This window comes from Ambystoma mexicanum, chromosome 11 (assembly GCF_040938575.1).
Source record: "Ambystoma mexicanum isolate Mex_15411 chromosome 11, UKY_AmexF1_1, whole genome shotgun sequence".
Classification (NCBI taxonomy): domain Eukaryota; kingdom Metazoa; phylum Chordata; class Amphibia; order Caudata; family Ambystomatidae; genus Ambystoma; species Ambystoma mexicanum.
The window spans coordinates 1,217,894,419-1,217,900,418 of record NC_090934.1 but is presented as its reverse complement, the minus strand read 5'-3'; positions in this window follow the sequence as shown (position 1 = coordinate 1,217,900,418).

Genomic DNA, 6,000 nt, shown 5'->3' with positions numbered 1-6,000 from the left:
TGTAGGGGAAACATCCTGGATTGGGTTTGCGATTAGGAATGTCACCATGAACATTACCAAGACGAGACCCTGTGCTTGGTCTGATCACTGCTTTGTAGAATGTCTTATGCACTACCCGATAAATCCCACAAAGTCCCCAACTCGCCTAAAACATTCACCCACACAAACTTGAAAAAGATTGACCCAAGCGACATGATTCAATGTCTAGCACGGGTAATGGGAATTACCTCGGATTTAGGACCCACCCCCTCATCCGCCAGAAGAGTTAGCAAAGATATACAACAATCAGGTAACCGACTTTCTGAATAGAGTTGCCCTGCTGAAAGCCCAGCTGGTTACAGACAAAAATTGCCAGCAAGTTTGGTAACACTAAAAAGAAAAGAAAAAGCAGCAGAACGCCTATGGGAAAAAAATCGAACAGATGAAAACAAAACGTCTTGGAAAACAATACAAACAATATACAAAAACTAAATTTAGAGGCAAAACAGATGTTCTACAACAAAGAAAAAGAGAATGCAGAGAATGATTCCAAAAAATTATTTGAAATCTATCGTCATTTGGAAAAACCATTACTTGAACGAAAGACCTATACACCATCTAGGAAAGACTGCATCGAGGTGCAGCGGGCATAGGCCAAAGAATCTCCTCTGCCAGAGATAAAATCTCTAAGATACTGGAAAATGAGACAGGCTGCAACTTCCAGTCTGCCAAAAAAGAGGATTGTGCATACTCTTTTCGCTTCTGACCAATAACAAGTGCCGATATGTGCGCCATCCTTCGAGCTATGCACCTAACCCACTGTCAGGGAGAAAATATGCCCTCAAATCTCATTTTAAGCAATCCTAATATCTTTGTGCCCTTCTTGGTTCACTTTGTGAACACTTCCTGGACTCATACAGCTAGCAATCAGGACTCTGTTAAAAAAAAAAAAAAACATTTAACCCCAAGGATCCAATCAATCTACGGCCTAGAGCAAACTCACTATTTCTCTTGAAGGTAGTGGACAAAGTGCCATCTGCCTAATTCCAACAAAACTTAGAAAAATGTGATACCCTGCACCCCATGCAATTGGGTTTTCGCCCTCAGCACGGCAAGGAAAGTGTCCTATTAGACCTGCAGTCGCATATGCTTGACTATTTAGAAAAGGGCAAAGCTGGCTTTCTAGTACTCTTAGACCTATCAGCCGCCTTCGATTTGCTTGATCATGGTTGCCTACTGGACGCTCTGATCACGACTGGGAAATGCTCTAAATATGCCATAGATTGGATTCACCCCATCTTGAGCAACACGGAATCACGAATAAGCTGGGGCGTAGCTTCCTCCAATGCAGAGAACATATTATACAGAGTCTCGCAGGGAGCTTTCTTGTCCCCGGCTCTTTTCAATCTCTATATTAAACCTTTCTGTGACATATTAACCAGCCTGGGTGTGTATTTTTGCCAATTAAGCTGATGACATGCAGCTCGTAATTGAGCTGTGTGGAGACTACAAGAGCGACTCAACTAGGCTCAATTCCATTTATGACTCAATAAAAGAGTGGATGTGCAGGAACTGAATGTGCCTTAATCCCTATAAAAAGGAGATTGTGATCTTTGGTTAAACGCAGGTGAGAAAAAATCTAAGCCCTGAATATAAATCCATGCATTTGGATGGAAATTGCATAGACATTATAGAGAAGGTTTAGACATTGGGCGTCTACATTTAAGCCTCTCATAGTTCCAAGGGGACGTCAATGGCGTTGTTAGCAACTCACACCATCATCTTAGAATTGTGAAGTTTTGTTCTGAGCCATCGTTATGCCGCGGATGGACTACTGTAACGCTCTCCGTATATGAGCCAATAAGCAATGCACTACCAAGCTGCAGATGATTCAAAATGAAGCAGTCAGGATGATTTTTGATATTCCTAAGAGGGTACACATTTCCGCGGTCAGAAAGAAATTGCACTGGCTGCCAGTGTCAGCCAGATCAAGTTTCAGGGCTCTCTCTGTTGCACATCACTGCTTACATGGGAAAGCTCCCAGCTACCCTAGGAAATGCATATCACCCTACATACCCTCCAGGTATCTCCGATCCGGCACCCAAGGACAACTTGCACCTCGTTCAAAAAAGGCCAAAGGGTGTGGGTGCTCTTTTGACGTCCTCATGCCTCGGGCACTACTCCGGAAGCTAAGCCTTGAGAAATGCCATCTGGCGTTTAAGAAACAACTGAAAACATAACTGTTCGAATATTCCCTATCCTCAAGCCCTGACCCACCCCATTTGTCCATGTCTCGTTCTTTTAATCTTTCTGGTCTGCGTGTTTATGCTTGCCTGCACCCTGATGCCTGCGGGCTTTGGCGCAATATAAACATATGTTTTTAAAATTTTAAAAACATATTCCTGACAGCTGGCACTTATTGTCTCAGACCCGGTTTGATTATAACAGTCAGTCACACAACAAGCGACAACATTGTGCACTTGCCATGTGTTTCTGCATCCTGGGTCAGATAATTGTTGTTTTTGAACTGCAGTGCTAATTCTACATTTTCATAAATAACAATGATTTGGAAGGGGACAGTGCTGAGTGCTCATGCTGACTATGCCAGCACACTATTCCAGCCAACCCACATTTTATTGGTGCAGCTCCGCTCGGCTACTGCAATAATCAGAAGCACCCTACGGCAGGGTGGGTTGACAAAAACGGGGCAGTCACCAGCCAGCAGCACCATTTCAGGATCAATGCAAGGGAATACCCCATTGCCAAGGGAGGCGTACCTCCCCTGAGTCCCAAACTATTTAAGATCTTGCTGCAGTGTTTGACAGACAAGTCCATTGGTTTAGTAATGAAGTTGCCTGCACTTGTCCATCAATTTATCACCTGTTCCATTTGCCACCTAAAGAAGCATAGCACAAAATTAAACAATGACTGTGTTTAAAGAAGCATTTAAACATTTGTCTCATACCAAGACACAATTATGTTGATCTGATATTTTGAAGTCACACATCTGCCATAGTCAGTGCATCCCTCCTCCCCCCCCAATACGCTGGTGGGAGTTGCAGCTTTAACCTCACATATGTTGCCCATGTGGGGAGCGGCCCTGGGTAGTGGCGACAGTGGCAGGAGCAGCCTATCCCAGCCATGCTATAAATAAATTGGGCCCTGGCACTTATTCTTTTAGACATTAAGCACTGCCTATCTATCCTAAGGTTGAAAGATAGTAGAGCCTTGGCAGATGGCTATGTGTAGCTGCTACTCTCTGAGACGTCCTTCAGTGGGTATACGGTTCACATGACAGCTAGCGAAATGTAGTAAAAGATGAACCGTTCCTTGGCTGAGAATCTGGTTTACAGAGATGAATGGATGATGTGATGGTGTTTTTTGAATGCTCTGGGTGAGTGGGTGTGTGTGCCTGTGCAGAGAATGCTGTGAGTGGATGTAAGAGGTGTTAGTGAGTGACTGGTGGGTGAAGAGTATGAATGTGATGGTGTGTTTTTGAATGTTCTGTGTGTGGTGTGTGGCTGAGGTGTTGTCGGGTCTACATCGGTGCCTGACGGCCGTGAGGGGGGGAGGGTCAATGGGCCTTAACTGGCTGAAGTTGAATGGGACAAGACGGAGCTCTTGGTGGTGGGTTCCCCCCCTGATGCCTCACTTTGGATTACTTCTTTTTATCCTGATTCTCTGGGTTCTCTCCCAGCTCCCACGACAAAGGTTAAAAACTTTGGCTCATGACTGCAATATTGTCTACGGATGCTCAGGTATCGGAGGAATGCCAGACCAGGTTTTTCCATCTTAAAATCTTTAAAAAGGTGCTCCATTTAATACCATCTGTCTTGAGCCCACCGGTTGTGGCTGCGATGGTGCTAAGCTGGGTGGATTACTGTAACTCTCTTTTTCTGGCGCAGCATAAGGGCCTGAATTGCTGGCTTCAATGTTTGCAGAATTTAGCAGCACGTGTGGCTAAAGGCTCTCCTTATGCGGCTCATATTTCCCCTGTGCTGCGCCGGCTACATTGGCTCCCGGTTGACCAGCGCATTGAATTTAAGGCACTGCACTTTGAGCACCGGGCCCTGCATGATCAGGGGGCAGAATATTTGCACATTAAATGTGTATGCTATTACCCAAAGCACACTTTGCAATCAGTAACTGCTGACTTGCTATGTATTCCTTCTTTCTGCCACACCCGGATCGGGGGATGCGCTTTTTCCATCGCTGCAGCCCAGTTGTGGAATAAACTTCCTGTGAGAATAAAAAAAATCCCAATCATCTGGCCTTTAGAAAAGCTCTTAAAACCTATTTATTCTGAGTACAGTTGTTGATGGTTCTGCGTCTCTTACCATGCTTCTCCTTCCCTCGCTTCACTGCCATGATGCCTTCAGGCGGCCGGGCACTTTATAAGGATTGAATTCAAATCAATCAATCATATCATAGAGAATGCAGTGAGTGTATGTAAGGGAATGTGTGAGTGAGTGACTGGTGGTGAGTGAGTATGAATGTGGTAGTGTGTGTTTGAATGTTCTGAGTGGGGGTTTGGGTGTGTGCCTGTGTGCTGAATGCAGTGTGAATGAATGTGAGAGGGGATGTATGGGTGAGTGACCGGTGGATGAAAGGGGATGCATGTGTGCATGTGTGTGTAAGGCCCTGGGAGACTGGGCCACACAGGAGCATTTTTGCCACAGCCTTTATTGACTTTGCATGTTTTACTGATATTTTCTGCGAGAGCCAAGTTGATGTGTGTCATTACCTGGCTAGAATGGCATTTTGGTGCAGTCAGTCTAGCCCTTGCTTACTGTGGCATGACATTTATTATACAGCATCTTTAAAAAAGAAAGCATGATAAGGACTGTTACCTCTCTAGACTGATGTTTTGGCATAGCGTCCTGTATATATTTTACTGTAGCCTGACCTTTTATTAACCAAGCATCTATGATGAACCAAGCATGATAAGTGTTCTTATGGGTCTAAACTGGCTTATATTGGAACCAGTTTGGACAGGTTTTCATAGTGTGAAATGTCACTTTTAACGGCGAACCCAACGAGAGTTTGTTCTTATATAGGAGAACTGGCATATATTGGCATAGCCAGTACTGATATTATTATCAAATCTTAATGAGAACATGATTATTGTCTTATATGGGAATAATAGCATATGTTCGTGGCATCAGCATGGAAATGTTTGGGCACATACATCATGAAAATGTTTTTTATACTGGCATATATTGCGGGAACAAGCATGTTGATGCATTGGGAAATTATTATGATTATAAATGGTCATTTAAAATGTGCTTAATACCCAGAGGATTCTAAGTGGGGACCCAGGTATTGAACCTGTGTCGCTCCACAACATCTTGCATCCAAGATGACCACGTTGCCCCTGAGCTATCCTCCAAAGTTAATGCACTGTGCAGTTTTGGTGAGTTGCATCTATTGTACCTTTTTCATGATTTAGCCTACAAAACCGATTGTTGGCCTTTTACCCAAATCTTCACAGAAAGTATGCTGTGTAATGCACTATTTTAAACCATTATTCAAAACATTTTCTCAGGGGAGGGAGAAGAATGCCTCCTGTCTCTTCCAAACCCATGTTTGTTAGTTCGGTTCGCTCAATATGCTTGGTTGCAATTGCATAGCTGTGGCAAATATTTACACCCATTATTTTCAAAACAGAACTGATTTCCCCTCTCTTACCAACACACCTATTAATGATGATGCTTCTCAAATGCTACATTCAATTAAGCATTGTGTATTCCAGAAACCATTTCTTACAAATGTATACATTTATTCATAATATTTCCACATAGTTAAGTAAAACCAAATAATGGTATTCATGCATAAAAATGTTGATTCAAAACCAAAATTCATACATATCAAAAAATGACATTTACAAACAGTACATATAAAAAACTTTTTGTGTCGTAGTTAGTAAGTGGTGTGATGTTATCATCTACAACACATCCATTCGATAAAAACAGTTCTTCTTGTATTACTGTTTTTTCCAAATTCATTGGAGATAAAAACATG